General features: G+C 39.9%; 1 protein-coding gene across 1 annotated transcript in view; it reads left to right on the forward strand.

The window, feature by feature from the left end:
- Positions 1–3,176: 3,176 nt before the first annotated feature.
- The window catches only part of ZNF366 (zinc finger protein 366), a 54,196-nt gene continuing 31,937 nt past the window's right edge, over positions 3,177–25,435 (forward strand). Inside the window, exon 1 of the mRNA XM_004678219.1 lies at positions 3,177–3,312. The gene's annotated coding sequence lies outside the window, so the exon portion shown is untranslated. The remainder of the gene's footprint in view (positions 3,313–25,435) is intronic.

Consider the following 25,435-nt stretch of genomic DNA (forward strand, 5'->3'; position numbering starts at 1 on the left):
AGTTACAGATTGTAATACTTCCCAGCAGTGACAGTGAGTGAACCCTTACTACACGCAACACTAGGGGGAATCAAGAATAAGATATTGATGCAATGAAACCCAAAACAAACAAGGGCAACTCAATGCTATTTGTTAAGTAAATGCAAAATGAGGCGACAGAATTGTGAGGGGTGAGGCAGCCCTTGGAGGGGTGCAGGGGTCCTCTGCTTCTTGATCTGTTACTCAGATGTGTTCATGTTATTCAAGGTCACTGACTTGCATACTTAATTCTTAGTGCACCATTCTGAGCATTTCATTTCTTACTCTACTTCCTCACCCTCCATGACTGAAGTCAAACTTAGTCCTACAGTGAACAGACTGTCCTAGGGTTCTGGATAACTGGAAAGTAGAGAAGTAGTTAGGCTACTTCAGAATTTGGATCAATTTTGATTAGAATTCTGTAGTGCTGGCTTTGAGTCTTAACATTTCTTTTCATTAAATTTCATTATCCTAGTTTTTCCCCTTGTTCCACAGCCAGTGACAGCGGAGAGAAGACCTCCTTTTCCTGCCTAAAAGAGCTCAACATCCACATATGCATGTGCACCTGTTCAGCTGTCTGGGGTGCAAATCTCCAATCCCTCCACCTAAGTCAGAATGTGAAAACAAACTGAAACACCCCATGCATAGCAGGACAGCGAGCTTCACCAGCTTGATGACCTGACTAGAAATCAATGTCGCCTGTGAAGCCTGATGGGAGGGACTCAGGAGTTGCAGCTGCTCAGCTCCCAGGGGCTGGTGTTCCAAGTAGGAGAGGATACTTCAGGATTGGCCAAGCAGGCAAAGAGGGAGCAGTCTCTGCCAGGAGTCTCACAGGCAGGCCACCAGAAGGTCTGAGGGGACAGGCTGGCACAAGCACGCTGGAGAATCCCCTCAGCAGCACTGTAGCTGACTTAGCAGAGGCTGCTGCTGCTTCACAGGAGCTTTCAATATGAGAGAGGGCGCTCAGGCCCTGCCAGGGGTGCTGTCTGCAGATCCTCACTGGAGCTGCTGCATGAAATCCAAGCTGCGCAGCTGTGGTGGCCCAGTGCCCCCATGGAGGCTGTCTCTGGGCGGGTCAGCTGGCCTGGAGAAAACAACCCTTCTCAACGTGACAGTCCCCACATTCTGCAGACTTAAAAGGGAAATCCTTTGGATTCTGACTGGGCTCCTGGGGCTCAGCCCTGCCCTTGCCCTGAGGCTGCAAGAGGAATGAAAATAAGGAAGGCTGCCTCTAGCTGCCACTGAGTCTTCAGCCCATCACAGATATTTCCATCCCTGCCAGGACTTCAGAGCCTGAGCTGCTCTGTTCCTTCACACCCCTCATTTCCTCCACTGACTACAGAAACCTAGCCCAGCCTCTCTCAACTCTCCTCGCTGCCCCTCAGCTGCCCCCCTACTCTCACTTGTCATTGTGCAAGTCAGCAGAGGCCTTGAGTGCCCCCACAGTGACCCCAAGTCCCCCCCCCCCACACACACCCATGGCTCCTCCTTTCAGGAATCAACTCCTATTCCCGCAGCACTCCAGTCTCGTGCTTCTCTTGCTTTCTTCCAGTTGCACTTGCATTTCCCTCCCCATCTACAAAGGCAGGATATAGAGGAAGGCCAGCAGAGGGCAAAGAGCAGGGGAACTGGCCCAGGAGACCAATGAGCATCTTGACTTAGCCACTGCTGTGTGTGACCCAGGGCAAACTGTAGACTCTTCTCTGCGTGTCAGTTTTCTTATTTATAGGTGGGATTGGATCATCCATCCCAGAAAACCCAGTGCCATGTGTTTGCCAATACTGGTGCCATGGCAGAAGCAAAGAAAAAGATTTCATTCTTTTTGGTTCTTACAAACTTACAGTGTAACAGTACCTTTCCAGAGACACTCACACTCAGATAGTACACACAGAGAAAGATAATAGATATTAATGGGGCAAGAAAACTGTTGGACTATAACAATAACGTTAGTGGCTGAAGGACCCAATAAAAGTTACAGAGGTTGAATTCACGTTAATTGCTCTTTGTAATTACTCAGGTTATAATTGGCCACTCCATTTTTTTTTTTTCACAATTGAGTAAAATAAGGAAGTACCTTATAGGTGGTTTTTCTTTTGCTGCCACAAAGATCCACATAACTGCTGGTTCCTGTTGGTAGTGAAAATGCTCTTAACCAGATGAATGAAGAACATAAGAAACACAATGCAATCAGAGAGTTTTAACCAAGTTGATTCCGAAGTGCACCTAACCCTGACACAGAGCTCATACCTTCCCTGTGAATCGTTAACCCCTCATCATGACAAAGGGCATGACAAATTTCTCTCTATTCAGCCTTCCCATCATTTTCAAAAATCCGGCTGACTTGTTTCTGACCTATGAACTATGCTGCTTTACAGTCTTTTAAAAAGAATTTAGAAATCACCTTCTAGTTTTTCCAGAGGTCACTGAATCCAACAAGCATTTGGTATGTAAAGGACAGTTCTGAGATAACTATGTCCAGCAGCAGTGTGCTAAGTTGCCTTTTTTTTTTTTTCTTTTTTACTCATCATCAAAGATGGAAACTTGACTGTCTGTGGCATAAAACTTAGTGACCAGTGCATAAATCTGCCATTGCAGCCTAAAGAACTCTAAGGGCCTAGAGTCGGGCTGAAGAATTGCAGCAATGCTGGCGTTTCCAAGGGCCCAGGAAGAGCCTAAAGTTCTGGCTGACTGTGAACTGCCCGGTCACAGGGCTGCAGGTTTGCCTCAGTTAATACACCAGCCCAAACTCTCCTTTGCTCAGAGCCAACATGACATGATTTGTTCCCTTTAGGCTGTGTCAGTTCTGCAAACCAGATACGAGAGGCTGCAAGTGCAGGAGAGCCTGCCTTTCTGGAACACCATTTGTTTGGACAGGCCAAGCCAGTAAAGGCTTTTCATCTCTTTAAAGCTCCCGGGGCAGAGAGCATATTTAAGGAATTCCTCTTTTCAAAGATTTTTTTTTTTTTTTTTTGCCCCTTCCAACATTTTGTTTAAGAGAAAATGAGATGTCTATCTTCTGTTTCCTTATTTTTTTTCAGGAAAGCAAAGGGTTGTTGACTTCCTCCCTCTCCCCTCCCTTCCTTCCTTCTTCCCGAAGGTACTCATCTGAGAAAAAGAGAACGAAGTATTGTTCCTGTTCTCTTTCTTAAGTCATTTGAAACACTGTCCCTGGGAGTTCTTTAAGTCCCCTGCAATCTGTACACAAGAGAAAGAGGGAGAGAGAGGGAGAGAGACAGAGAGCAAGGGATCAGGTAAAGCGCGGGGGCGGCTGCAGCCATTCAGACTCAGGAGCTGGTAAGTGACCCATGTAATCGTTTCTCCTTCCATTTCACTGTCCCTGGGATGGGTATTGCTGTGGGCATCTTCCACAGAAAACACCTTACTGGGTGTAGTCTGTAATCAAAGGGTACAACTGATGGATGACCCAGAATATGAGCTTATACTTTTGTAAAGAGAATACTGATCTTCGCAGAGCTGAGGCTCGCAGAACTGGATATAGAGGTGCATTGAGGCGAAGGAGGACATTGTGTTTAAACTGAATTTTGACAGTGATGATGTGGCTGGGTTAACCAGTGAGATGTATCTCACTAGAGAATTCACTTTTCCTCAGTGCTGTGTCCTGGGAATCTTATCAAGGTATCTGCTAAGAACTGTAGTTTGCTCTGGGGCTTTTGTTACACATTGGCTAGACTGAGGTGCCTTCTCTTGCTCCTTTCTTTCCATGCAGTTCCTCCCCGCCCCCCCCCCCCACCGCCCCAGAGGGATATTAATATATAACTGCTGTTCTGCATCACTGAGGTAGGAGGAAAAAAGGCAATGTCACTTTGAATTGTACTGCGTGTGGGGTGCTTATGTGTTCACGTTCCACATGTGGGTTGAATGTAAATTTATTATCCACTATCAGTGAAAGATGTCATCTGCCACACAAAAGGAGGCTAGGATTTGGGGACATGTAGCTTTAGTTTTGGAAAGCGACTAGAATAGAAGGATTGAGATTGATTGCTTGTGTCAGTAACAGTGACAAACTGAGCTATAGCTGCAAGTGAAAAATATTCACCCAGAGCCTGATTTTCCAAGTACCAAATAGAACACAGCAAGCTACTACGGCTTTTTATACACATAACCAGTTTTTAAAAGTATAACTTGCTTCAATTAAACCTGTCAGAAAGGATAATGTTACCAAGAACTCATCATCAAGCCACAAGGGAGCCAAGATCATGTTATCAAAAATAGACTAGCAAGGTCTCTCAGACTGACTATGTATATTTGCTAATAGTAACCATTTAACTCAGAAAGCTGCTGAACGGTGAAACCATGCATATTTTTTAAAAGTATTCATTTCTATGAAATTTACTGACTGAAGTCACCTGGGAACTGAAGAGTAGAATAAAAATAGCGGGCCTCCCGTTATAAATTAATTTGGCCAGACTCGCATTAACCACAACCTAGTAATTAATTTTTATTTGAAATTGAGCTATAATATTAATAAGGGTGGGAAAACATGATAGAACCAGACTCGGGATTATTATATAGGTTTTATTCCATTAGTCAGACATTTTCTTTTTCTTTGAAAACTCTCCCTAAGCTTACCATAATATGAACAATGTAAAAGATGAATGTTGCAGTGTTTGAGGATGCAAAAAGTATTCTAATAACAGTTAAAGGTGGTTTACAGCTTCCCTACACTTAACCTAGACATCCCACTTCATAGGTCTTTGAGTCAAAAGGTAGACAGGACTGACAGACCTAGACATTTGCATCTTTAATTACCAAGTGTGACCCCAACAGAAAACAGGGTTACGATCTTGACTAGTTCCTTTCAGTTTCATTTCTCTTTGGGAATGTATTTAATTTTGTGCCCAATTAAAACAACATCATAGAAGGCTCTATAGTTTTGATTACCAAATAAAAACATTAGATATACTACATGAAAATAATGACAGTGAGTGACACCCAAAATGCACAAGACCAAGGGTGGGTGAGTCAGTGGTGCAGAAAACAGCCTCCACTCCAGCATAGGTCTTCACTGTGGCCTGGGACTCATGAGCTGTAAATATGTTCTTTGCTTAAGAGAAAAAACATTTATTCAGTGTTTCCATTTAAGTTGTCAAGTCACTGCATTAGGCTATCTAGATACTGGGATTAATTTCTTTAAAAAAAAAAAAAAAAAGCCTTGACTAGTTTTGTGTAGTTGCTACCCCTCAATTTGTCTTTAATCAACTCCAAGGAATGAGTTGGCATTTGTGGAAACTTCCAGTATATGATTCTTCATTGGGATCATTAGAGGCTTGTTTGTGATATCATTAGGGGAACTCCAGTTGAAATGATCCAGAATTTGACACACAGAAGATTTCATTAATTTCTGCCAAAGCTGTACAAAAAGCTAAATTACAGATTTGTTATGTTAATGTTTAATATTGTTAGGATGAGAGCTGTAGGTCTGTGTGTAAAATTAGAGAAAGCAGCACATCGAAAGCACCATCTGTGTTGCTATATAAATTTGAATCTCAATTCCAGCTTTGTTACTTACTGACGTGGATCTTAGGCCAGGTACTTAACCTCTTTAAGCTTCAGTTTCCCCAAATGTAAAACTGCATCAACATCAGTTGTTGTAAGGATTAAATAAGACTAGTTATGTAAAGCCATGGACATTATGTTTGGCTAGTAGTAAGTCAATTAAAGTCAATTGTAATTTTTTTTAAAGTCACATTAATATTGAAGAGTACTATATTTTTGAAGCAGAGACTAGAGTACCTCTTCTATAAGTTGTGTCATTGTTCTCAGTCAATTATATACCACTAGTTAACACAGTGAAAATTATTCCTCACAGGTTTAAAGTGGAGTACATATAAAAAAGATATTATGCACCACAGATTATTGCAAAATAAAGGAGGGGAGAGCTTAGAGTTTTCAGTTCATCCCCACTGGAGGCAGGAATGGCAGCTAATCCCTCACTAACATGCCTGCTTGCTCAAGGGTGTTCAGCGCAGGGGAAAGGTGGCTCTGGGATCACAGTTCTTTATTTAGATGAACTGCAATTATATGGCAGATAGATATTTTATTCTCCCTTTCACCCACTTCCCCTGGACACTCATGCTATGTGTTGTTTGGTGACCTTTTTCCTAGTCCTGGAGGGCTGGGGACACTTGTTTTGAAGACCATCATGGCAGTTTCATGACTTAGATAGAGAGAAAAGGACTTGGAGTGAGTGATATGTTCTACCCCCACTGAGGACTAAGCACTCTCAAAGACAGAGCCTCTTTAAAACCATTTTCATACTGAATCACTTAATTTTACACTGATAAACAGAAAACCATTATCATCACTGTGTGTGTGTGTGTGTGCACAGAATGTATACATAGATCCAACTGCTACTTTTCTCACTAAATTTTAAAGCCTACACATTGTTAAGTAATAGTGATAGCTGTAGTTATAATTAAACTTTCCTCTCCACTTTCCAAAAACAAACTTCAACCACAATAACAACCAAAAATCTATTATCAATAACCCAAATCTGTGAATTCTTTTGTTAGAAGAGGCGCCTCTTATACAACAGAAGCTTGTTTGGATAACCTAATCTTTAAAGAACAAACCGAGGGATTCTACAGCAATGTACAAAAGGTTCAGTACAGCAGGACAAAGAGCAGATGGGGTCAGGTGCACCTGGTCCAATCTCTGCCACTCCCTTTATGTGTTATTTGACAGGTTTCTTTACTTGTTTGGACCTCAGTCTTCTTGTCTATAAAATAATGGGGTTGGATGAAGTCAGTAATTCTCAAGGTGGTCTGTGTGAGTGTGTATCATAGCACACAAGGGAGCTTCTTTCTCTTCCCCTTCCTTGCCTGATGCACCAGATGATCTATCAGAGTCCGATGTTGACATTCTGTGATTCTCTAAAACTGAGCATCAGTGTCTAGTTTTGTCTTCTTCCAGACTGCACTGACATTAAATATTAAATACATACATTAAATGTATGTTCTAAGAACCATGTTTTTAAATGGAATTCCTATTCAGTATTGAATGTTCTCTCAAGAAATTACTTTTATATATTACTTTGAATATGTAAATTATTCTAGAAGCTATTAACATTATGGACTATGGAGTATCTGATGAGTTAAGCAATCTGATAAGGCTGATCAATGTTCTATATCCATACATAAATCATAAAATATCAACTACTTAGAACTGTAAGTACTGTACTTCTATATGAATATAATTTTTTTATTTATGTATTTCTTATCTGTTATCTTGTCATAAATTACTATATGATACTCTTTAGTATCATACTACATGCACTCTTTAGTTAAAGAAAAACAAAGATACTAAATTTTTCTATTAATTTTTTAAAAAAATCAGTAGATTCAACCTAATAAGAACTTTTGATTTTGTTTTTGCCTTGTACAGTGCATGTTGTGCTCAGTCTACTTTAGAAGTTAAGTCCTTTCCCCCAAGTTAATGGTGACATGGAAAGGAAAATATTGACAATGGTTTTGAAAAACCAGCACTCACAAGTCATGTTAAATTAGTGTGAATTATAAGAAAAGTATGTTACAAAAAAGTTATACTGATTTCCTTAATTTCACTTCTTTCTACATCACTCATGTAAGATATAGCGAAGGAAGTAGAACAGCACTACACATAGGTCTCCACCTGATGGGAACACAGAGACAACAAATGTTTTGTGGTACATACTCAGAAACAGCTAGTTAATGATGGACTGTTCTTTGTGACTATTCAAGTACCAGATATATCTAGATAAGACAATATTTTTAGATAAGAGAAAAAAATGTATCTTCACCAGAAGCTATGCACACTATATAAAATCACCGGAAAATAAACACACTAAGGGCACCTTTTGTTCACTGCTTATGTCCAGGGCCTATCAAAACACATGCCATACAATAGATGTACAGTAAAAATCTGGTAGACAGATGTTTAATAAATAAGTTAGCTGTAGAGTGAAATGGAGCTACTACAGCTAATGGAGCAGTTTAACTTTTGGGGATTTGCACAATGCCAAGCTGCCTGTATGATCGATTTACTCTTCACCTGAAAGATGAGAGGTATGGCTGTTTCCATACCTGTGCGTGGGGTGTGGGGGGTGCTAAATGTATATGAACATGACATCTGGGTAAGCACCCATCCACGTGCTTGTGGGAGATAAACGTTTATCAGATACACAGTAAAGACTGTTGGTTGCATTTTATTTTCCATTTGTTTTCTGGGAAAATGAGAGTGGCAAATTGTTTTTGGCGAGAGAATGGGTCATTTGTTTTTCCTTGACTGAAAGAGCTGTGAGCCAGGATCCAGTCTTGTAGGAAATGCTCAGAGCTCTCTGGTTGTTTTAGGCAAGGCTGTAAATCTCAGTTAAAGGGATGCTACCAGGATGAACTTACACAAACTCCATGGGTGAAATCAGGGAGGGAAATGTGAAGTCCTTGTTCAGCATAGTCCACTTTTCCTTTATGTAATTAGGCAATGGAGGCAGCTATAAATATGAAATTGAGGCTATTTGCACTTACTTGGCAATTCAAAGTGGTGCATGTAAATATAAATATAATAATAAATTCAGATTATGGATGATGCTCATTGAGTTTAACAGCACTGAGATCCAAGGTTTCTGTTCCTTGTACTAGAAACTGAAAAAGCTCTGTGTTCACATTGATAAAGCCTCTCTCTAGTGTCAAGTACCCAGGCAAGCAAAAGCCATTCCAACCCACTCTCTTATTTTCCTCTGGTATGTTATGGGCTGGCTCTCACCTCATTCTGATGACCATGATATTAAATAGAGAATGAGGTAACTACAAGAGGACCCCCACCAGCACCAGCACCACCAGCCTTTATGGAGGGGTCTTTAGCAAGTCTGAGGCCGGCTAAGAGACATTATATCACTTAGTCCTCCTAATCTAAGAAACAGGTGACTTACCCCCTCCTCCCCATTTTAGAGATGAAGAAAGGCAACCACCTTACTTAACAGATAAACTAGAGGATGTAAGTGATTTGCTCACTTAAATTGATTTGTTTTCAGGTTTCTCTTTAAGGAGTAAGGGTCATCTTAGGATGAAGGGCATGCAAAAGTATCCCCTAAGGCAGTGGTCCTCAAATGCAGTCCAAGAGCCAACAGCATAGCATTGCCTGGGACTTTGTTGTAGAAGCAGGCTCTGGCGCTCCTCCTCAGTCCAGGTTGGCATGTTAGCATGATCTCTGTGTGACTCAGGCTTAGTTCCCTTAGAGTTCTGACCTTTTGCACACCACTGATTTCTGAGTGTAGATCTTTACTCCAAAGACTGACAAAGCATTTGTTAACTTGTCCTTGCCCAAGACATTACAACTTCCAGAGTGGTATTACTGTACAGGTATCAATTCTATTCAGCTCTGAGCAATATGAGGCATGATTTTTGGGGTCTCATCCAGCCTGGGTCTCCTTCCATACCAAGGGAACCTAACACCTCAGTGAGGAAGGGTGTAGGGTATTGTTTTCAAGTGTGTTTTTAGCACCAATTTCCAGAATCTGTTGGACAGATTCCTCAGTCTAATGAATCCTGAGAGGGGTTCAAAGCTTTGCCTATTACAACAGCTACTGGCTCAGGTAAAGAAATGGGGACTAGATGGTGACAAGTATTTCAGGAACATCACTCCAAAAAGGTATTCTGCTCTTTCAACATTTTGAAATATATATTATTTAGGGCCCTCTTTGGTGGCACAATGGGTTAAAACACAGCATTGTGAAGCTATCTGCAACCACTGCAGCATGAGTTCAATCCCTAGCCAAGGAGGTGACACACCTGGTGTGGCAGACCTCTCTTGTCCTGCCACTGCTTCCTTCAGCAGTATATTTTAGTCAATCTGCCTGTTCTGTTCCCCACTTTGTCTCTGGTAAATCCTCTCATCCCCCAACCTCTAACCTGTACCACAGTTCTTTTGTGCATAAATAAATAATTTTTTTTTTAAATGAAACATATATTTAAAAGCAACAGTGAGTGAGTATCTCAGAGTCTTCTTGGGAAGAAGCAATATCCTTCCTCTACCACCTTCCTTTGAAATATGGAGAATGGAGACAAGCAACCCTGCTACCTGCTACTCGTCTTCCTTGGGGAGAGGGAGGGGAGACAGCACCACTGCCAAGGAGCAGACGCCAGCACACACACCTCACTCTTCCCAGTTAGAAAACTCAGAGGAAAGAATCCTCAGTTTCCTTTGCATTGGGACTCACCGTTCTCTCCTAGAACAGAAATCAAGAGGGGCTATTGTTGGAGGGGTGGGGAAAGGAAGCAGGGCCGGAAGAGAGTGAGGGAGAGGACCGGAATCGCCTCTGGTCTGCTTCAGCCTGGATGGAGATGGTGGCTTCTCCCCCTTAATCGAGGCAGGCGCTCTGGCCTTCCACGGGAAGTTCAGGGAGATGAAGAACTTCACGTTTTCAGCACTGCTTCATGGAACAACTACCGTAATATGCCATTACTTTGTTCCTGGCGTGTTTCTAATTTGGGCAGTGTTCTTCCCCACAGCCGAGTGGAATCCTCCTACTGTTACTCTCAGACTTTTTCAGTTTTTAAAAAATGCACGAAGAGAGGTTCCAGCATTATGTTGGTATTTTTAAAGTGCTAAGGAGAACTATACTTAGTCTATCATGATGGGGTTCTAGAACTACTAGAAATTGATCTCTCAGGGTGAGGAACATGCACAAAGTTTTAAAAGATACTCCTCTATTTATCCAGAAACTGATCTCCTACTCTATTTAGGCAACCAGTGGGGAGGATTATTATGAGGGGGGGATTATTATGAGTACCGTGTCTTTCCATACTTTGGAGACATCCAGTATTGCAACAAGCCAGTCAGTGTCCCCTCACACTGATCACAGGATTCCTGTTGCCCCAGCCACTCACAGTACAATCACCCTCTGGCTCCCTAGAGGTCCCCAGGGATGGAAAGTCACTTCCTGACTATAGCCTGGGCCCAAGTCTTGAATGGGGGCACTGGAAGGAAAGCTCAGATTTGATGAAAGAAGATGCAGCCCAAGACCACATTTTGAAGAAGTCAGTTCTACCTGGTGTGTATTCACAACCTCTAAGTGCTCATATCTCTCACTCTACTGTGGCTTACATGGGGTCCTTTGTGCTCCTTCTGAGCCTCGCAGGACAGTTTTGGCTTCACAAATTTATGGGCCCAGCATAGCTCTGCTGTACAACTCTGCTTTGGTATCACAAATTTAATACATGCAGGTAAGGACATTGAGCTGTGAGTAAATGTTAACCCAGAGGGCTTAAGACATAAAGTGTCACTTACTGGCTCTTCAACCAATATGGAGTTCTTTGGGAGAGGGAACTGGTTTACTTAATAAAGTGCTATCTCTTCTGTGCATGGCATATGGCACACACACACACTCTCAGTCTATCTAAAATCACTGGCCCATATGGAGGAAAACTGCAGAGTAGCCCCAAACTGTTTACTAGGATGAAGACGAGGTATCTGATTCTCAGTCCCCTATACTTCCAAAAGGATTTAGTGTCTTGATTATATTATTCTCAGTGATATCAAAAGGGTTTGGATTTTTGTCATTTAATGTCAGCAGGGGAGCAGATGAGAAAGGATTTAATTGTTATTATAAGTAATTCAGTGCTTCTTTGACGTACTGTGTAGCATTTGAAAGTGATGCAGAAGGCTAACCTTGGCTAACCTACTCTCTACAGAGTAGAGGTTTGAGTGCACTATTGTCACATAAGTAGAGGGCTGGTCAATGAACTAAATGTATATAGAAACGTAGCATATGCATTGTATGTAAGAGTTGGATTATGTATATATATATATATATATATATATATATATATATATATATATATATATATATATATATATTTGTATAGCATTATCTATCAGAGTTGGATTATGTAATTAATAATGTTGGGCCAACCAGATAACTATTTGAGGAAAGCAAATATATCCCTACTTTATTTCTGAGTTAAAATAATTCCAGATAGTTCAAAGACTGTAAATGATAAAAAAATAAAAATACTAGAAAATATGGGAAATTTATATTTGGAATCTAAGCACAGGAAAAGCACTGCTAGTTTTACTTGGAAGGTTTACCACTTCTTATACATTTTATTATATCAAAACAAAAAAGCTTCTCTAGGGCCAAAACTCAAAAACAAGTTCAAAAGGAAAGCAAAAACATTTGTAATGTGTCTCACAAAGAATTTAATCTGTCTGAGACATGGCAAGTAACATGAAACAAATTTCACATGACATGAAGTACAGTTTGCTCTACATGTATTTAAAAATGCAAGTTAAGATGCAAATTAAAATTATGAGATGTCATTTTTTTAACATATGTGATGAAACAAAAGCTGAAACGTGTCAGCAAATTCGTTTCTGGAGATAGGAGAGCACTGTCCTCCATTGCTGGACTAGTGAACTAGGAAAGCTTCTATAAAGAGCAATTGTGCATTTCTATCAAAATGTTGCATTGACTCCTCTTGCAATTTCCCCTATAAACATATCTGCAAGATGCAAAAAGACAACATGCAAATACATTTTCCACAGCATTATTTCAAACAAGCAAACAAAACAAAAATAGTGAAAATAGTATAACTGTCCATTGATAACAGACTAGTTAAGTACAGTACATCTATATAAAGGAACATTATGAAGCCTTATAAATGAAGGAACAGAATTGAGTCCAGGAGTGAACCATAGGTATACCTGTAATTACCTGACAAAGTGGTGGAGGCAGTGCAATGAGGGAAGGATGGTTTTTGAAACAAACACCACTGAAACAAAATGAATATCTAAAATGAACTTACACTCTTCACACCACACAAATAATTAACTTGGAGTAGACCTACATGTGAGAGGTAGAATTAGAGAACTTCTAAGAGAAAACAGGAGAATATCTTCATAATCTTGGATAAGTCACCATTTCTTAGTCATGACACAAAAGGCACAAATAATAAATGAAAAAATTGATGAATTGTATTTCATCAAAATTAAAAACGTTTGTCTTAACATAAACCACAAGATAGGAGAAAAATATTTGCAAAACATAATTGACAAAGGACTTGTTTCCAGACTAAGTGAAGAACTCTTAATAATAAATGAACATCCAAGTAAAAGTTGGACAAAAGTTTTGAATAAATATCTAGCCAAAGAGGATACACAAATGAAAATAGACAAATAAAAAGTTATAAATAGATAAGGAAGATGCAAACTAAAACCACAATGAGATATACCCAGTAAAATGTTTAAAACCGAAAAACCAAAACCTGAAAATTTCAGTGTTAGAGAGAATGTGGAGAAAGAGAAGCTCTGATGCATAGCTGGTGAAAAAGTTGAAGGGTACTGGCACAATGTGTCAGTTTCCTAGATAGCTAAATGTACACTTCTTGTACACACAGCAATTCTATTTCTAGGTAATTACTACCCCCATGCCTACCAGCTCCACCATGAAAGTTATTTCATAAAGAATTGCACACAAATGTTCATGCAGCATCATTTATAATTTCTCCAAACTGGAAATAATGCAAAGGTTTATCTGTTCATGAGTGAGTAAACAAATGTGCTGTAGTCAGGTCCCACAGTATGATGTTTCAGTAAACCACAGATGGCACATAAGGTGGTGGCCCTACATATAGCAGCTGTGCCATCTAGGTTTGTCATGATGCCTGCACAATGATGAAATTGCCCAAGGATGCATTTCTCAGTACCCCTGTGGTTAAGTGAACCATAACTATGTATCTCTACAATGCAATACAACTCAGCAGTAAAAAGAAGCTACCTTTTACAAGCAGCAATGTGGATAAATATCAAAAACCTCAAGCTAGGTGAAAGAGATCAGACACCATATTATCACATAAGTCAATAAATATTGAAAAGCACAAAAATTATATAGACAGGAAGATTAGTGGTTGCCTGGGGCTGACGGTAGAAGCTAAGAGTGACTGCAATGAACATAATGAAATTTTGGAAGAGATAAAATTATTCCAAAATTGAATTTTGGTAATGGTTGTAAAATGTATAAATTTTCTAAAACTCATCAGAATGCACATTTAAAAATGCATGAATTTTATATTACATAAAATATACCTCAATAAAACTGTTAAAAAGTAGGACAAAAAGGAATGAGGTAGCTTTCCATGTTCTGATAATGAAAAATTCTCCAACCTTTATAGTTAAGGAAAAAAAGCAAGATGCTGCTAGCATATAAATGCTACCATTTTTGTATAAAAATAAAGCATACTTTTGATAATGCACAGATTATCTCTGGAAGGTTACAGAGATAGGTAACTTTATCTCTGGAAGGTTTGTCTTTAGTCCAAACAGTGGAATGCCTAGGATGTATACCTAGAATGACAGGTATACAAAGGAAATTTTTCACTGTATACAATCAAAAATAAATAACAAGGAAGAGAAGAGAAGGGAAGGGGGTACAGAGTTTTGAGTCTCAGGTCAGTAATCCTATGTCTGTGATCGGGGCAACTGTCTGAGCCGCTATTTCTTCATGTGTAAAATTAAGGAGTTAGACTGGTTCACCTCTAAGGAGACTTCTGATTTTAAGTTGTAGGTTCCATAAGCCTTTTTAAGGATGATCATCTCATGTATGTCTAGATTCCTTTTGTCCTTTTTCTGTCACATATAAAGCCAAACCAAAGTTTCTTTCTTGCTCAGTTACTGCTCAATTTATTTGGCCCCATCATCTTGGCTTGTAAATATGGTGAGAAGGTCTTCTAGAAAGTTTGGAGTGTGAATGAAAGGGTAAAGATGTTGTAGAGTAGTTGAAACCTATTTTCCAGAGACAGCTGGGAACCTCTTGCCTGCCAGTAGCGTGACCATTGATAATTCTCTTTTCTTCACCTATATGACAAATGAGGAACAGCACCATATTCTTTGGGTTTGCTGTGATGATTAAGAATGATAATGTACCCAACTGCTTAGCAAAGTGCTTGTCTCACAGAAATAGTATAAATCATACTGTTTTAATTATTAATCTGAACCCTCCCTGCACATGAGGCCTAAAGCTTTCTGGTTGGGGTGGGGGAAGAAGAAAAGTATCTATTAATCTCTGCACTCAATAATCGGGGAGTCCTGAGATGACTTGTTTTTTCAACCTAACAACCTAAAAGGAGAGACTGGAATAATGCCTGTTGTCCCAAAGCCAGTATCATTGAGGGAAACTTCTTCCGAGATTCCATCCCCTGGATCCAACTATATCTTGAAAATGTGATGAATCCAGGCTTTAAAATTGTTAGATGATGACATCATGTGGGAAGCTGAGCCAGTGAAGTTAAACAGCAAGTTTCCAATTTGCGTAAGTATGGAATTAAATTGGGATGAAAATATCATTTTGATATTTAATAATTTTTTTCATATATTGCATTAGGGATGAAACATTATTAAATGTCAATATTAGGGCAATTGTATAGCTGCCTCATCAGGGTATCCATTCAATAAACTTGAGTTATAGCTCAAAACCAACCCCCAAATCTTCCATTACCCCAATGTGCACATGCCCACGTTTTCCATCTTCAGTCTCCCAAAGCACAAGGGGTATACCTAAACCCAGGAAATCTCTGGCTCCCTGTAACTCCAAGTAGCTCAACCTAGACAGTAACCCTCCACCATTAGAAGAAAAAATTTTGATAGCATTTAATAAATCAACTGAATGTGTTAAATGTGACAGTTAACCTCTTTTGCATATACTCTCTGTTTTAACAGAGTAGACTGTTTATCTTAGCAGATCTAGATTAGCAGAACTAGATGCTAGAAGGCCCAGTGGGTTGCCATGCTTACTAATTTTTTTATGTGTGTCTGTTCTCCCCAGCAATATTGGATCTCTATTTTTTCAGGGAATCTCTAGGACAGAGCACCTCAAATTCTTGCTGGTCTCCCATTAATTCTCTTTTTGCTTTGAAAAACCTCTTATCCTCACTTGAGAGATGAGGGTACTGAGGCTCACAGAAGTTCATTGAACTCATTTGGCTGTGATCTCCAGGACAAAATGTAAGGTGTCAAGGAGTCTGTGTTTATATGTCAAGTGTTTTATGTTTGCATACATAGTAATGTTTTGAAAGTATATGTACCTCTGTTTCCAAATCTGATTCTATTTGGTCACAATAAAATGTAAATTAATTTAAAGATGTTAGGAATTCAAAAATAGCTTTTGATTACTTTTATTTCCTAACTTACTAGAGATTTGCAAAATGGGTTGAGTTTTTAAAATTTAAACAGTGAGGCCTCGTGCTGAGAAGTCTGGGAACCACTGTAGTAAACCAAAACAGGGGTTCACTAATAAATTGCAGGTAAATACTTTTTTTAAAAAGATTTATTTATTTGTATACACAGAACTGGGGTACAGGCCAGAGGCTCAGGGGTGGCGAAAGGCTTCACCAGAGACAGAGCAGGGAGCAGAACAGGCAGACTGACGAGGTACACTGCTGAGGGGAGCAGCGGGCGGGTCAGGAGGGGTCTGCCATGCCATGTGGTCCCCTCTGGGGCAGGCAGGAATCCAACTCATGTGGAAGTGGCTTCAGCTTCTCAGTGCAATGCTTTAACCTGCTGCGCCACCAGGGAGGGCCATCAGGTAAATACTTTTAATAATTTAGACCTTTTTGTGGCAATGTGTTTTCCCACTCTTAAATTGTTACCAATAGTAAGTATGTATATTTGATAGAAGTCAGGAAGTATCTAAGTATTTGTCATTATTGTTTAATTTCTTCCTTCATTTAACAGCTATCTCTGAACAAACTCCTGGTTCCTTTCTTTATTACCTGTGTAATCTTAAATGATTTGCTTAACCTAGTATCCTAGTTTCTTTATGGACAAATATAGGAAAAAGTAGTACCTGTCTGATTGGATACTGTGAGGGACACACAAGTTAATGCATGTGATGTCTTTAACACAGTCTTGTCACACAGGAATCACTCAAAAAATATGACTGTTGTTGAGTCAGGCACCACTTGCCACTGTTTTTGTCATACAGAGTTTGAGAGCCATTTCTGGAGTGAATTAATGAATAAATGTGACATAGGGACAGAGGGCAAGTCTAGATGTGAAAGGCCTCATCTACATTCCATCATCACAGGCAGGATAGTGTCTTCATGCAAATGCTGCTACATTCAGAAATATTCCTTCAGTGAACTCAAGCTAGAGTGGTGATGGAGCTATATGTTTTGGTCCAGCAGACTCTGTTAAGTCTTACAGCTTTATGTGTTAGATGCATCAAGACATGAATTTAAGGGATCAGGAAGGGAGAGTTTGGGCTTGGAAATGATACACAGACTTTAGACATGTAGACTCTCTAGACTGGAGAAAAGCAATGCTTTCTTACCACAAACCAAATGCTGAGGACCACAGTTTAAGGGGGTAAAAGTAAGTTAGAATGACCTTTCACAGCAGGCCCAAAGCTGATCTAGCTTAAAATCTCATTTCCAGATCACCCCTTGGAGAGCTATTTATTATTATATGAGAGCCATTTATTATATAAACGTATTTACTTAATTTTTTAGTGTTTACAAAGTGAGCTTTTGAGGTAGAAGAAAAGAACCTCTTACTGGACTCTAAAAAAAAAGCAGAGTTTCAGGGCTAGCTAACCCAGATTTTGTTTTTTATTTTTAACAAAGGCCTCCTAGAGATAAGCCAGTGAAGAGATAATCAGCTTCTCAGATCTGCTGCTTTATCTGATACCAGGCAGTAATTAGGATAATTACTGGCAGTACTGCTCCTTGGCTGCCCCATGTGGGTGAGGCTTTGTGCTGGTGATATGGAGGTTAAACTAAACTAAATAAGGCCCAGTTCAAACCTTCCAGAAGTGTCTAGTAAATTAATGGTTATATTGAAAATGGAGGTAGATATGCTTCTCTGTTACCTCCATCACTTGTCCTCTCTCTGGTCACTGGGGTCATTCAAAACCTAGCCCTTCTAAGTGTCAGCTCTTTCAAGTACTTCAACATAATTTATCAGTGCCCCAAATCTCCAACACATCTCCTTTGTTACCTGTCCAGTTCCTTCAGCCATCTCAGTAAGTATGGTTTAATGTATCCTCGTCAGCAGGTCCCTTCGTCTTCATATGCTATAGTTTGATCCAGAACATCCTCCCTATCTTATACCCATGGTTTGGCCAGTGCCCTGTAGGGCTGGGCTCTCTGAGGCTCATTTTCATAAATATAGATATAGCAACTGCTGGATTCTTTCTCTAAAGGTCCATATGAAGGGGTCTGCAGTAAAAAAACAAATACTAGATGAGAGAACTATTGATTTTCCTGATTATTTTTCTAGCTCCCCAGACACGATCTTCTCTTAAACTTCCACCTTCCTCTTTACAGTCATGGGAATATCTTACCATGTTAGAAGGGCAAATACTAGTATAGTTACTATTTATTTAATTTCTTTGGCAGGGAAGGGGGTACCAGATGCTTTATATTTTTAATTTTATGAAAGCTCATAAACCCCATGAAGTAGGTTTTAAGTCATCACATGCAATCTAAAAATGAAGGACAGGCTTTGAATGGCCAAAAGTATGTGTCAGACCTTTGAGGTGGTCACACAACATGAATTCTGAAATGATGGGGCTTAACTACCTAAGCTCTGTATGTGGGGCTGTGGGGCTGCTCTTAGGATGATAACATCTACTATGTCAAACAGTTTACTATCAAGGGGTCACTGGGGGGGTTATCTGAACCAGTTCCCACCTTTTATAGCTTCTTCTTCTTTCTTCAAATAATTCTACTCACTTCCCAAACCATCCAAATTAAGTCAGTGTCTATTGAGAAAGTTAGCAACTCAGACCTGGCCCTCTCAGTTCATAGGTTAGGAAAATATGTAGGCAGCAAGTGCTATCTCAGGGAAAGGAAGGGGGTCTTAGGTGGGCTTCTCTTTGGCTCTTTCATCATTAGTGGACACTTTATGCCCTTTGTATCACCTTTAGCAACAATCACACGCAAGTTCAGTGGTTTAAGTGTGGGCAGTCCAGTCCCCCATGGAGGCATTTGGACATAGCAAGGGAGCTTTGCAGCTATCACAGTGAACAGGGGGCTCTCTTAGCATCTAAGATTGGGTGTTAATTTCTTCAGTGAACCCACACCAAATTGCAGCAGCAGCTGCTCCCCTTGGGGAAGTCAGAGCTGAGACTGACTTCTCACCATTGATACTTAATACAAATCTCCTAAATGCTTTCCTTTATCACCTTTCCTGTTTTCCACCTATCTTTTCTCCAACTGGTGGTTCAGAAAGAGAGTCATGCTGCTTGCCTCTAATTTCTAGAAGAAACTTCAAAGGTGGAAGCTTTATACAACTCTGTCTCATCTATATTCAATTTATTTTCTCCTCTTAAAATTTTCAACAACTGGGAGGCCCACAGCCTTAACGAACGCCTTCTAAATTGATTGGCTGTGATTTACTCTTTGAGTAAAACTCAAAGACATGGCTTTCTAGAGTAATTTAGATAGCTACTTTTTTTTCCCTTTCCAAAGTACATTTAAAAGCCCTAAAAGTATATTGATGTCCTGATTCAGCAAGCTGTTAAATGACCACCTCCAATTGATATAGCTGAGTGGAGGCAGCAGACCCATGTGCCTCTTTCTCAAACCTCTACACTATAGCCTGGATCAGCTGAAGGAGAGGAGAGGCCTCTCAGGGAGCCAGTGGGAAAAGAATCTAAAAATCTGAGGCCTGATCATGTTCTTTATGCTAGCAGAAATATCAGAAAATTTGACAGTAAATCAAAGCTGTATTGCCTTCCAGCTCAGACAAGCTGGTGAAGGAGTGGGAGAACTGCATCCCCATGAGGCGTCTGTGTCCCACTCCCAGCTCCAAGATGGTAGCATGATACAGTGTGTGTGTGGAGGGTGCATTCTCTGTGGCTGGAAATTTTCAAAGTTAATTGGTTTTACTTTCTGGCTTATTTCCTTGATTAGACACTTAGCTTCTTTCTCTTTTGTAAATTCTAAAGAGAAGGTTCTCTTCCCATTATGGGAATTCCAAACTGTTCACACAGGGGTTCTCTCATTTTTAAAAAGGGTATTAGGATGTACTTCAAATAAGTCAGAAGGAAAGAGAAAAATAGTGGATGATTTCACTTAGCAGGAATATAGGGGAATAAAACAAAGGATCAAGGAGGAAAAAGAGAGACAAAACTGGCTGGTGATTAATTATAAATCAGACACATTTAGCAGGGGTTGGGGAGGGAGAGGGACTAAAACAGGTGTGGAAAGAGCACAAGAGATGGGTGATTTGGTGGTGGGAATTTTATAGGGACTACACCTGAGAGGAGAAAGCAAACATTGAACAAAAATGAACAATGATGTAATGCGTGTGCATGTATTTTCTTTTATAAAGAAGTCTCAAAGCAAAGTTAATTTTCATTCTTACCAAACTGAAAATAAGTCTGAAGAGCAGCATATCTCAAGACTCTTAAAGGCTGAGAAGGGTCATAAAGCAGAGAAATTTGGTGAGGAAGGAAAGAACGAACATTTACTAAGGACTGGCTATATGCCATGCACATTACCTATTTGGTATCTCATTTTACTGTTTTTTCAAGATGATATAGTATAGTGTGTATTGACTAAGACAGACCAGGTCATGCTTCAATAACAGCTTCCGAATCTCTATGGCAAAAAAAGAAGGAAGGAAGGAGTCAGGCTCTGGCTTGGACAAAGGTTACCTTAACTCCCAGGTTGACAGAAAAGCTATCATCTGAAATGTTTCAGGTTGTGATGGCAAAGGGAAAGAGAATTATGTGGAATCATGGACTCCATCTAAGAGATTCCCAAGAAAATGACACATCTTCTGTGCTCCAGCTTTGTTGGTCAAAGCATGACATATGGCCATAACTACATATATAAAGGGAATAGGGAAATGCAACCCAATTATATGTCTGAAGGAGAGATAATAATGAATAAAATGTTATTCATATTTTAAGTATATCTGAGAAAATGCAGGCTTTGCAGTGTTAGTAGTGGTGGAGCAGGGGTTTTAAAGCAGGTTTCTGTCTGGTCCCCTGAATTCTTTGCTGTCTTCTAGTGGGTACATTCTACAAGCACATTACACATGTTTTCAAGCTTTTTTTCCAAATGTTTTGCTGCTCTAAAATGTACTTGAGGTTTAAGGATGTATGCTCACAAACCAAAATATGGACAGGTTAAGAAATCAAAACTACTGTGATTCTGTCTGCATTTTATTTTACCTATTTCTTTATATATGCGTGTGTGTGTGTGTGTGTGTGTGCGCGCATGCATATATATATGTATATACATATATGTGTATATATGTATACATATATACATATATATAGTTTTATTTTTTTTACATCAGTCTTCATTTTGTGCATTTTTCCCCATCTCAGTTGTAATCCCCATGTAGTTTACCCAATTCTATTTTCTTTAAAAGGACTTCAGCACACTCCATGTGAAATCATTAACAGAAGTGTATTTTAACACATGAAAGATTTTTCTTCCTAATCATAGTCTCAAGTGTAATAGGCTCCTTGCTTACTGCTTTTATTTGTTAACTAATGAGAGTAGTCTTGCCCTTAGTTTGGTAAGGCTGATGCCTGGTGGATATTCAATAGCCAGAGGAAAGGACACCTCTAATAGCCTCAGTTACTTTTAAGACAGTCTCCAAAAAAAAAAAAAAAATTCTTGCTCAAAGGAACAATAAAATAACAAGACTGATTCTACCAGCTTTTAGAAAATCAATTCCAATATTTCATCTCCTTGGGGCCCAGAGGACGTGTCACATTATATCAATTCTTCTCAGACTTTTTTAACCTAAGAACTTCTACTGGGAGAGAAAAATCTAGAAATCCTGGGGCTGACACAGGTGGAATTTCCCGGATTTTTTGTTTGTCTTGTTTTTCATTTTGCTCCATAACATATCCTTATGTGTTTGCATTTAAATGTCTTAAATGTAAACATTTAAAACTATTAGGCCAGGAAGATGCACCAATGAACTCTATGGTTTGGGTAACCCCTAGCAACAACCTCAAGCTTTCTCCAGCCATTAATGGAGAAAACAGTAACATACTTTTCTCTGAAAATGGTTCCACTGAGGGAGGAATCAGGTTAGTGTCAAACTGAACACAGAGTGATTTCCCTTTAGCAGCTAGAGTACCCCAGAAGCCAAGAGACAATCAAGGCAAGTAAGAGGAGGTAGAAAGACAGGAGAGAAGGGAAATGAGGAACATGAAACAGTTTCCAGATAAAGACAATTGTTACAGAATTAAATTTTTGTTGGCATTATTTTCTTTATCCATGAAAAAAGATAAAGAACTTTGTCCAAGATAAAGCTAGCTACACTTGGGCAAATTATTAACCTTACTGGTTTCCCAATTATTAAACAGGGGCTCAAATGCTGCTTGGCCTAGTGTAAAGTTTGCAAACTATGTGAAGATAGACTACAATTTAAGTAGGGAGTGTGGTTAGGTATGTATTACTAAATAAAACACCTATTGAGGAAGGGAACTCTCCATTAGCACTCTAGTGCCTTACCTAGTAGTCAACACCCACTAGAGCTGTAGTCAAATTTTATGAACCCGGGTGTTAATCAATTAAAACGGAAAGTCAAAGAACAAAGAAACAGCCCAGACAGTGACAAATGGCAGGTACCATTAAGGCACTGGCTTGGTTCAGAGAGAGATTCCTGAGCTAAAGAAGGCCTCATTTACTGGAATGGAAAAATATAAGGTCAGGAAATTGCTCAGAGGTCTCCTTTCTTTTCCTGTACACATGGAGATGCACTATGTATTGGCTACTGTTCTGGATCAGGATTTCAGTTTTAGAAATAGTCTGAGTTGTGTCCTTGAAAAGGGAGAGGGTTGTATGGTGTGTTCGTGTATGGTAAGGGGTGGAGGAGGCAGAGAGGATGTGTAGAGGCTCTCAGGAACCAAACTGTTTCCGTGGGCCTCACAGACAGTAATCAAAACTGAGCTGGAAGATGAGCAGCTGAACTGGGCTTAAGAGAGCTTCCAAGTCTCCTGAAGTTGCTCTAAAGTAGAGCCCAGTTAGCTCTGTTGAGAACACAGGCTATTCTATATGTTCAAGCCCACTTAATTAGCTGGTGCATGAAATGAACCATAATCTGCCATTCAATAAGCATTTACAAGGTAGATACTCTAAATGTACATATCATGGAACAAAAGATCAGGGAGCTTGGATTCTAGCAGAGAGAAATGGACAATGAATAAGATAATGGAGAAAAATAAAATAGTATGTAGGGAGATAGAATAAGAAGTGCTGGGGATGCAGGTTTAGGATATCTTCACTGAAAAGGTAATATTGAACAAAACTTGAAAGAAACAAGAGAGAGCTGCTAGGAATCTGGGAAGCAGGTGCAAAGGTCCTGAGGTAGGCAAATGTCTTCTGAGAGAGGAACGAGAGGCCCATGAGATTGGAGTAGAGTAAGCGAGGGAGTGTGGCTGGGTACAAGTTCAAAGAAGTATCTACATCACAGGGAGCCCTGAAGGTCATTAATTACTCTAGCTGGAGGGCCTTCATCAGGAGTGTGACAATATCTGAGTTGCATTTTAACAGACTCAGTCTGACTACTGTATTAAATAGGCTAACAGGAGCTAAGGGGAAAATAAGAAGAAGAATTTAGAAACTATGAAAAGGTGATTGTCCACCTACTTTAGAGTAAAAGCCAAAGTTCTTTGAAGAAAGGCATGGCGTAGAACAGCAAAGAAGTGGTGGAGATGGTAAGAAGTGGATAGATTCTGAACAGACACTGAAAATGGAGACCACAGATTTTGCTACGTCACTTATGGGGAAACTCAGGTTGTCTGTTCAGGACCATATCAATAGATAGATTATGGGGCAAATGCCCATAATCCCTGTTTATCAGTTTCTGTGTATTGTTTTGGGGTCTTCTGAGGCGTCTCAGTCTTGCTTGGTAAGGTTCCTGTAATGACTTTGCCCTCTCACCTCCCCCTTCGGTACAGGTTTAGGATGTTTATAAGCAAAAGGCCATGCCCTCTGTGAGTCAAAGAGAGCACCAGACTGTCCAAGTCACCCATAGGCCCCAGGAGCACTATGGTATATAGACAAAGTACTTTGCAAACCAGACATTAGGCAGATGCTCAGCCAGTGGGCATAAAAACTATTACATCTTCCTCATATCTTAGAAGCCACATTTACTGAGATAGGCAGGGCTGAGGAAGGAAGTTAGAAGGTATGTAACCTCAAAGGTCAGTAGGCCCAAAAGTCGTGGCCCAGGGGGATGTATGTATAAGTTAATGGTCACTTGTGAACCTGTGTTGCCTAGGCATTGTCTAAATTTCTGGAGTAATTCTCTCAGATGAATGAGACCTCTTTGGTCTCTTCCTGCTTACCTCACCCTCTTGAATATCATAAATGGGGATATCTCAAGTTACTGCAAAGAACAAGTTACTGTGAAGAACTGAAGTGTAAACTGAGAATACGGGATCATGGGAGGGCAGACACCCTCAAGCGCCCTTACCTGACAAACAGCTCTTCGAGCCTATCTGTTTTTGAATGCCTGATCTCTTACCTAGAATTACAGAGTAGGCATTTAAACTCATAGTCACTCACAAATAAGATCACTGCTAAAACAAAACCAGTATCCACAAAGAGAGAACAGGGTTCAGTCTGAAAATGTTTTCCTTTGCATTTTCATCAGCCAAAGGAGTATTAAGTTTAGGGTACCAACATATGGCATAAATGTTAATTTTAAGGAAAATCTGGCACACTTAATAAGCTAAATTCTACTACATGTGACACTTGGCTTCAGGATGTAATACAGTGCCAGGTTTTCTTAAATGTCAGGCATTTTAAGAAATGATTTCTCTAAATTTAAGATGATACAAACACAAATGGAAAAAAATGTGTTTCAGGCCCTCCCCAGTGGCGCAGTGGGTTAAAGCACAGCACTGAGAATCGAAAGCCACTTCCACATGAGTTCGATCACCGCCTACCCAGGAGGTGACCACATGGTGTGGCAGACCTCTCCTGGCCCGCCTGCTGCTCCCCTCAGCAGTGTACTCCGTTAGTCAGCCTGTTCTGCTCTGGTGAATCCTCTCACTGCCCCTGTACCTCTGGCCTCTACCCCAGCTCTGTATGCACAAAAAAAAAAAAAAAAAACTAAATCTTTGAAAACAAACAAACAAACAAAGTTCAAAATAAAATAAATTTGACCCCTGCAGGGAAACAAGGCAATGTGGCTATCCAAAGATCATGGTGAACCTTTAGTGGACCACCAAACATCAGTGTAAAACAATTTTTATTCTAGGCACTATGTTGTAATTCCATGGTGCATTAACCAGATGATAATCTGCAAAGATTGTGCAAATCAGGGAGGAAGGAGTCTTGACAGCTTTCTATGAGGATTCCTCCTGTGTCTGTGTTACCTAAGTGACATAAGCAGGTGAAAATTATCCAGGGAACAGAGTCCTACAGTGTCTCAGCATTCTCCAGCA

This window comes from Condylura cristata, unplaced genomic scaffold (assembly GCF_000260355.1).
Source record: "Condylura cristata isolate star-nosed mole 26May11 unplaced genomic scaffold, ConCri1.0 scaffold00007, whole genome shotgun sequence".
NCBI lineage: Eukaryota > Metazoa > Chordata > Mammalia > Eulipotyphla > Talpidae > Condylura > Condylura cristata.